Source organism: Papaver somniferum, chromosome 1, assembly GCF_003573695.1.
Source record: "Papaver somniferum cultivar HN1 chromosome 1, ASM357369v1, whole genome shotgun sequence".
NCBI classification, from domain to species: domain Eukaryota; kingdom Viridiplantae; phylum Streptophyta; class Magnoliopsida; order Ranunculales; family Papaveraceae; genus Papaver; species Papaver somniferum.
The window spans coordinates 37,211,579-37,221,700 of NC_039358.1; positions in this window are offsets into that span (position 1 = coordinate 37,211,579).

Here is a 10,122-nt window from a genome sequence, read left to right on the forward strand (position 1 = left end):
TAGGAGATTAGGAACTTGGTGGGACCCAGCATACTGGTTTTGAAGACGTGTGGTTGTTGTATTCATTGTTTTTCCTTTCCAGTGAGTGCTGGCCGTTTTTCTACAAGATCATGTATATTTTGCACTGTATACCAATAAAAAAAAATGTATATTTTGCACTACTAGAGTTAAATTGTTGTGTATGCTGATACTCTGCTTTTAGTCAGCAGTGCCGAAGCTAAGATCACGAGCATAAATAAATGAAGTTCTGGTAAATCTTACAAGCTTGGAAACCAGCTGGACACGGTGGTAACTCATGATAAGGATTGGCTCCACCCCTACCACAAGGGTTATCTCATACAGTAGCTTGATATTTTTGACTCAATTTGGGATGAATTGAAGGCTCTAAGAGCGTCCATAATGGACGACTAAATCCAAATATTTCATCCAGTGGATAGGCGTAGTGGAACGGACTATCGATCAAAATTTGATCAAAGACTAAAATCAAGAACAAATTTGGTCGGCGACCAAGACCAAACTCAAATATACTCGGGTGTTTATATAATGTACGCCCGTACCACAGACATATGTATAGTCTATGCACGGACACGGGCGTTTGTAAACCTTACGCCTGATGTAAGGACGTTTATAAAGAGTTCGCCTGTGCCAGACGAACTTTATATGTACGCCTCATCGGGCGTACATATAGTTAACGCGCCTTAGTTGGGCGTTGATATACTTTGATCCACTACCTTAATTTGAGATACATCACATGGGGCGGGCTTTATACCTCCGCCCCATTTTTTTTTCTTTTTTTATTTTTGTTTGAATTCCCCCGAGCTTAATCTTTATTAACGTCTGATTTCAGTCGTAATCTTTACAAACGTCAGGCGTTATCTTTACCAACGCCTGATTCCAGGCGTAAACTTTACCAACGCTCGATGTCCAGGCGAACTTTATATCAACGCGCGACCAAATTTACTCTTCTCCCTCTACATCACACGAAGGACTAAATCCAAAATTTGATCTTTTTTTTTAATCTTTGGTCTTTGGTTTTGGTCGCACCAGTGCAGATGCTCTACGCCATATTTTTGTGATTAGGAGTAGAATTTAAGAGAGGAAGAGGAGATGAGGTATTTTGGAAACAAACATTAAAAGAAACGAAGAAAGAGGTAGTCTGTGGGACCCATGTCTTTTTGGTCTTATCAGGAATGAAACGAAGGACAAGGATGGCGTTTGGCACGTGAGTCAGTATTAAAAAAAGGAATTAATTAAGTTCTTTAACTCATTTGGAAAGTTTTAATTATTGAAGAAAATGAAAGTTCAGTGTGTGATAGATGGCACGTGTCTGGACTCTGGAGTTCTAAGGACCAAAATATATTCAAGTGACCGAAGTAAAAAAAATGGTTTTCAACCTAAATAGGACTTCCCCGTTTCAAAATAATAGGCAGGTTTGTGTGTAATTTTAACTAGTTTAGGGAGTATAAACTAATCTAAAGCAAAATTGGTTTCTTCAAGAACAAAAAAAGAAAGAAAAAATATGAAAACAATTCTTTTTTTTTTTATTTTTTTTATTTTTTTCGAAAAAGAGGCTAGCCTCAATTGATATATGTGAAACCTACAGGGAAACCCATTCTACAGATTTTCTACACCGTGAAACCTACGGGCGGAAAAGTTCACGCGCGCACCCAGTTTTTGTGAGAAAATTTCTCCCAAACCCACAATTTATAAATTTGGTTTCTTCCTATCTTTTCTTCTTCTTCTTCACGGGAATTTCTTCTTCAATTATTTTTCTTTTCTTCCTCCCAACTGTGACTTACGATCGATAATATTGATAGATAGTATAATCACATGAAGATTGGAAACAATAGATGAATGAATCGAAAGTTAGGGTTTGAGGTGATGTTTTGAGATGAATCGAGATCTTGCTGTTTGTTATTTCCGAAAGATGTATGAATGGTTTTTTTTTTAATTAGGTATTCTGATTGAGAAGATGGATCTGAGATGTGTTCTGAGATGGAGATAAGGTTTTGTAATTGTTTCAATCAAGTAGAACAGGAAGAAAAGTTAATTTGAGATTTAGAAAATACAGGGAATAATAATAAAGCTTATTTGAGCTTGGATGATGAACAACGAAGAAGAAGAAGAAGAAGAAGAAGAAGAAGAAGAAGAAAAAGAAAAAGAAGATGTTGTTATGAGTGCATAACGTGTCATGCAGTCAAAAAATGGATGCATAACACATTATCTGGCATCTTTGTTATTTTGTGTGAAATTGAAAATTGATGCATAATGCATCATGCAGTCGAGAAAATGGATGCATAACCTGATATGCATCCAAAATACGGCCGCATAATGCATTATGCATCGAGAAAATTGCTGCATAATATTTTATGCATCGAGAAAATGGATGCATAACCTTATATGCATCCTTAAATGTGGCTGCATAACCAATTATGCATCAATTTTTTTATGTATGGACTAAAATCAACCAAAACAATGTCTACATAACTCGTTATAGATGCATAACTTTGTTATGCAGTCGAGAAAATGGTTGCATAATTCATTATGCGTCTGCATAATGTGTTATGCATCTGTTTTGGAAGCTGCATAATGAATATGTAGTCAGTTTTCGAAAATTTCCCTAAAACGATGATAACCTCCGACTTTTTCGTGAAAAACAAAAATTTGATATTGTTGTTTATACTCGTTGTATAGCTCTCTTAAAAATATTTCCAACGATATAAAATTTGTAAAATTCCAAGGCGCGGATTTTTAGATATGTTATATCCAAGTTGCGTTGCCAATTATACACCTGAAAAATTAGGCGGCCTGAAAAAATAGTATGCATAACGAGTTATGTATTGATTCTTAATAATTTCTGATAATTTTGGGTGTCACGGTATCTAAAATTAATTGTGGGCCTTACAATAAGAATATTATTTTTTTTTGGGCCTGCGCCTAAGTTTCCCTTGATATATTGATAGAGCCCATTAAGGAAATCGGTAACCTTACAAAAAATTATCAAGATCACACAACAATCATACATGTTACAATATTTCCACCAATTCTTGTGTATCAAATCTATTCCTTTAGACCTTCGAACAATTTAAGAGGACCTTCTTCTCTCCCGCAAAGGAGAGGACCAAACAACAAGGGCATGTATCAAAGCACACGGCGATGATTAGATCAAATCCAACCCAATATTCCTTAGGACATGTAAATTACATGAACTGGAGTTTTTAAGGTTTAGATTGCTTAAAGCAATCAAGGTAGCGTTTACCCAAGTAGCAGTAACAGTAACAAAGTAGTATCCAAAGTGTCTAATATAGCAGTAGTATCCAATGCGTCTTAAGTAGCTGTGGAAATTTGAATCTATCTTCAAGTGTCTGGATCGGAACGAAACAGGCTGACTCGGTTTTGGAAACTTAGTAACAGTTGTAATAGTTGATGATGAACTTGATCTGGGTTGATTCAAATCTTCTTTAGCTGGTAACTGAATAGCTCGCCGGAAATCTCTTCTGAACTTTTCAGCCCGCCGGAAAAAATCTCATATTTGTGGTAACAAACTTCTTTACCCGTAATGCAAACATTAACATAATCATAAAAAACAAGCCGATAAATCAAAGCAAAAGGAAGATGATTAGATCCATAGATGGAAAAAGTAAATCTAACATTAAACCTCTGATTCTAGAATTGAGAATGCACATTAAATCCCTAAATATAGAATAAACATATGTAATATAAAAAAACAGCTACATCCAAATCGAGCACGTGGAGAATAGCAGATGTGCTCCTAGCTACCGGAGATGTAACTGAAGCTTGGGTTGGTGTTGCTTCAACTTGCACAGAGATGAATACTGGGGAAAATGTGCTCTAATCTCTTTGCAAAGGGGTACGAATCATACTGCACAAACAACCAAGATCCAAAACAAGCAGCAAAGAACCAAACTGAAATAAAAACTAAAAGGGTATCTAAAAAGCCAGATGATTTAAGAAAGGGAGGAAGGTTAATAGAGTCTTAATTGTTTTGGTCTGCTCAGATCTGCTCCAAAGGAGCCGATCTGAGCAGAGGAGGTTTCAGGATAGTCGGTTTTTCGTTTCTGGTTTTTGGAGAGAGAAAGGTTTTGGAGAGAGGTCCGCTCACATCTTGGGTTCTTTCTCTATAATTTTCTGCATTGATGTTGGAAAATAAAATTTGGTGAATCACAATCTTTGATAACTTTTCAGTATTTTTTCGGTAGCAAAATCACGTGATAAGTGAAAAAAATAGATTACAAATTAGAGAAGAAAATCACTAATTTGAGGCTAACTAGATATGAAAATCACTAATTTGTGGATTTTACTTCTCTGCTTAAGTCATGCTAAATGATTTTCCATAAAATGATAGCAGATTTACCAAATTTTAGCGGTGGTAATCAATCCAGTAAATCTACCAACTTATTAATCATGTGGGAGCTTAGATTATTCGATGTTCCAAATTTTCCAGGATTATTATATATGGGTAGAATCATGTCGACTGTTTTCCTCCCGAAAAAGTGGCTAGCCTTAATTATATTGATAGTAGTTATCTGAAGCAGACAGTAAGCCACTTACCAATACAGTTAACAGATTTGAACTGAAATATAATCCTAACTATTTCAACCAATTTTCTAAGAAGCAAAAAAAGTTTAAATGGCCTAGTTTGGATTAAAAGTAACCCATGCAACCAATATAACAAACCTACAAACTGTATAAGTGTTAGGATCCAAAGATCCAACCATTTCTCAAGGGTTTTTCTAAAAACATAGTAAAACAGATAAACTAGGTATAAAAGGATCTAAAATCCACCGATTTGTTATAAGTGTTTTCAAAGTAACAGTAGCAGTATCAAAGATGACCTAAATCGGTCATATGGTTCTTCATCGAGATCGGTTCGGAGCTATTAGTTGCTCGTCTTGCTGGTGTCTCTGAACATGTTGTTGCCTCTGGTGACTTTTGAGGACATGTTGCTAAAAACCTAAAATTGAAATTATTAGCTAGAAAAAATCCACATCTGATGAAAAGTAGATCGATGAAATATCCCAAAACAGGAGTCTCACATAGACCTAAAAAGAGAGTAATTGAAATCCGATCACCCCAACATCAGAGAAAATCACATATCTTCTTAGGGTTGTTGAAGATGAAGTTTTTGCTTTGAGTTGTTCATTAATCAAGTCTAAAAATGATGATATGATATGATTTCTTCTCACAGATAGATCACAAACCATACCTGCATCAACAATCACAGATCTATTAAACAAACCTTGAAAAATCGTAAGAGAATCAATAACAAAAGAAAAACTTAATCCAAAAGTAATTGGTTAAGAGTAGCAGGGTGAAAGAAGGTGCAATAGATGTTGGGGTGTTTGTGGATATGCTTAGATTAGCTTCTAAGGAGACGCTCTGAGCAGAGAAGAGTCTGGCGGAGAATGTTTTCATTTCATAGTTTTTGAGGAGAGAGAGTTAGTTTAAGATTTCTAGATGAATCCTTCTATTCCCGCCGTCCAAATTTTATTACTATTTTTCACCCTTTAACTTTTATCATATACTTAGGACTTCACAATTTACATATTTATACTAATCTTTTTCCTAGCCTCCTGAATATTAATTGTCGTTCCACCACAAAAAATTTCTTACGTTGTTCTCATATGTGAATTTTTTTTTAGATAGTTCATAATGTTAAAGACAAAAACAGTAATTCCAAGTAATTACCCGTGGGAGCCGAAGGCCCTGGACCCTTCAGAAAACTAAATGGTAGACAAAATATCTAAATATCTAAAAAAGACTAATAAAAATGTAGAAAACGTGTTGTCACATAAATGAGTAGGTAGATAAAGGTTCTTTGGGTTTGAGAAATGATTACTTGGTCAAGTAATTGGAAACCGTACCTTGATTTCTCTAAAGTTAATTGCAAAAAAATTGAACATATGGATAACTATCGTCTTTCTCCAGCATTGTGAATACGTTATCAGAAAAGCATTTTGAGTAAAGTCACAACAGATCAGTCCAAAGAAATGGCTAAAGAAACTCTTTTTATTGGTAAAACCTATTTAGTTGTTTTTGCGTGTTCGTTCCTTTCAAGATACCTAGAGAACTAACCAAGTTGTGACATTCCATAAATTTAACTGATATTAACGGACATAACTTTATTTTTGGTGTTCAATGTTTCATAGATCATAGGTTTTGAAAACGTGGGGGTACCAAAATACCCCACAAACTTTTTCTTAAGCAACCTCTATGGACTAAACTCAAATACAATTCCGAGAGTTCAGCTTAATGAATCTCAATCAGGAAATATATGATATCTCTTTCTTTCACAATCATAATGTTAATAGAGACAAGTCCGTGAACCAAATTATTCCGTGAGAGTATTTGGATGATTCCAAAGTTTAATGTTCAAGACCAATCAAGTCGTATCCAAAAAACAAGGATAGATATATCTACTTTGATTGATTTACGTAAAACATGTGATATTTCAATTATAAAAGATAAACAATATAATACTGGAAAAAAATAACACAGACACTAGAAATCTTGTTAACGAGGAACCCGCAAATGCACAAAAATCCCGGGACCTGGTCCATATTTGAAGAACAAACTGTATTAAGTCGCTACAGACTCTAGCCTACTATTAACACATCAGACTGGAATGTAGTTGAGACTGAATTGAGTTACATTCGTGCTTCTTACGCCTCTTGAATCCCACCAGGACTTCGCGCAATTGATTCCTTTAGCTGACGTCCTTTACAACCTAAGAGTTGCTTCAACTCAATTGAAGACTATTAAACCAATCTGCCTTCCACAGATAATATTATATATGATTTCTGTTCTAATCAAAGATCAAGGTGAGGTAGGAAATCGATTGCAATAGACTAAGTCTAGTACACCTCAAAATCCGGTATTATGACTCCCGAAGAGCAGCCTAGATACTTGTGGAATCACAAGGTCTGAGACGAAAAACTAAGTGATTTTTATCTATCTTGTTTGATGGAGCGATCTCAACAATCAAAACAAGATCAGGATACATGAACTATCAAGATAAAGATAGTTGGACCTGGATTCGCGAATCCCTTAGTGAAATATTTTTAGTCGCTAAACCTTAGAAGGGTTGAAGGGGAGGAAGACTCTAGTTTACAACTAAGACATACAAGAATAGTGTCAGCAATTCATAGATCCCAATTGTTAGAGGATCTCCTTATATAAATTTTGAAGTTCAAGGTTGCTTTAAGTTTAAGCCAAGCTTTGGAGCCAAGCAATCAATAATCACCGTTAGATGAAAAACTTGACTTGAGATTAACATAATAGAATATACACTCTCATTAAGATGAACTGTCACCGAACCGCGTAGAATGACCGTTCTTAGCCGATACTAGCCAGTTGAATGATAAGCCTAACCATTTTCGTATAACACGTTAAGACTTTAATGAGTCACACTTGTGATAAAATATGTCTAGGTAGTGTTTTTTTAGAGTGTTGTTCAAATGTCGATTATCTCAAATAAATAATTCTGATGCATCTGAAAATATTCGTCAGGGTACGTTCGTGTACTGTACCTGTTCGTGAAAATCTTTGTCATGATACGTGTACCGGGTTTGTATACCCTTAAGATAAAAATGGGTTCAAGAACATATAGATCTTTTATGGTTTGCATACTAGGTATGCGTACCCTTTCGGTTTTGAAACCAACAGATCTTTTCCAGTTTGCATACTAGGTGTGGCGCCTTCAACAGACTTTTTATGGTATGGATACCAGGTATGCGTACCAAAAGGTCGATGTCGAACTATAGCTATGCAGGTACGTATATTGGGCACATGTACTGCGGCTCTGGACATATAACATTTCTCACAATATGTGAACTGGTATGCATATGGTTCTATATCCAGATTAACAATAGTTTTATAACTCTCTAATAATCAATTCGAAACATTTCCGAATAACATCAATGATACATATGACATATCACTGTTCCAGACTATTTTCAAATGATTAAATATTGAGTCATAATTTAGATTATAAACAATAAATTTTTCTAAACCAAATTCATCAAGTATGAACATATGTTTTTTAGCTTAGTCATATTTGAAGAACGTAATCAAGATAAACTTGACTCGAAATTTCTGTTATGCATGTTATGCCTAATTTAGTCATGCGACAATGTCTCATAGACAAAAAGGTGAAAATTGAGAAATAAGTGGTTTAGTATTCACTTACCTTTTGATGATGCACTTCTCCAGAGATGTTGATCTACGCCGTCAATCGGTAGAACGCAGTGATGTCCGATACTCAAACGATACACACTTCTATACTAATCCGATATTTGACTAAATGTAGACTAGAAATCAAGATATAGTTTTGATCAACTAAATTTGACAACAAACTTGAGATAGAAACAGTTGTGAGTTCGACATGCTCTAATAGGTTCCACTTTCATAAATTTGGTCCGTATGGCCCAAACCATCTCGAGGAAGGGTGTTAAACATTACTACATTAATTACTTGGTTCTCCAAAAAAAAATTGCTACTCGATCACCAAAGTTTACAGTTCGTATTATTTCCTTACGGGTTTAGTTAGTTTCTTATATGTAGTAATTTTCCTTTATTATTTATGATATCAGTTATATAAGCAGGCATTTAATCCAATTGAATAATACACCATCTATTGAGACCTTTTTTCCTTAGATATAACAAGTGAAGCAAAGGGTGAGACTACCAAAAAAGAGTTGAGGCCAGTTTCCAATATGGTGAAATGAGATGAGTGGCACTAAGAAGTTGGGGTGAGCAAAAACACCCACATCCATGATTTTATCTTTAACCAATCCGCATTTTATCGAGTGGACACCCAATCCGTTTCCCGGCGGATTGGGTACGGGTGAATTTTCAAAACCGATCGTCTTTACGTGTTGGATGCGGGTGATATATCACCCATCCGTTGGACACCTAACTCGGAGGGAAGTTTTTGGTGTTATACCAAAATATGAAGAATGGGATAGAGCGTGAGAAAGGTACCTATATTTAGAATCCAGAGAAAAAACGAGGATCACAATGAGAGAGAGGGACAAAATTGAGAATTTTATGGCCTCAATATGCATGCATGATCACTAAATTTTTTTTGCATGATCACTATTATTTTTTTATTTGTGTTTATTATACACAATATTAATATTACAACATGTTTGGTTCAAGGAATTGGGTTCTTGGTAATCCAATTTCATGGGAATGTGACCAATTTCTTGAACCAAACAACCCAAATCAACTCTATGTAATTGAAAATTTTGATTCCTAGGAATCCAATTTCTTCCAAAATAATAGATTTTCATTGTATTGGTTTAGTGGTGCAAAGGAATTGGATTCTAGGTTAAAAACAAAAGTAATTGGATTACCTCAACCAAACCATAACTTTTTGGATTTAAATTCAATTCCAGGAATTGGATTACGCCATAATTGAATTCTTAGGAGTCCAATTCCTCCAACCAAACCAGGTGTTAGTCTTTTGTAAATATGTTTTGAAACCCACTAATTCAGCCGTATCCACCCAGTTCATCCGTTCGCCCATGGGTTTTTATCCGTTGGATAAGGGATTGGATACTGAATCCACACCCACCCACCCAATGCCACCCCTTCTAAAAAACACAATCGGGTTGATACCGGAGGGATAAAGGAATAGAGCCCACATATGCTAGGGATAGTACACTTGGGCCCAAAACCACGGTATCACCATGGCCATGATTTTGCCTTGACCGAGCAACTATTAATGGGCGACACTCTGACGATGTTGTTGGTTTCTTGCTGCTCTTCCAAATATAAACCCTAAATCCCATCTTCTCTGTAGCTGTACAATCTTATCATACGTTGAACCATGAAGAAAACTACGAGAAAACGTGAAAGATCGTTGCATACACCATTAACAATAACAGTAGATGGAGTTAAGGAAGAGACTACGCCGAGCCTCCCTGATGATATCATCATATACATCTAACTCCTTTAAAATTCTAAGTTCATAAGGCTCCATGTTGAACGGTGACCCTCACCCACTTGCAAAATTGTTCCGTTTCACTTTTAATCAGAGGAGAGAAAAACAAGGCTTATTTCCACAAAAAAAAAGAAAAGAAAAAAGAAATAGTTGTA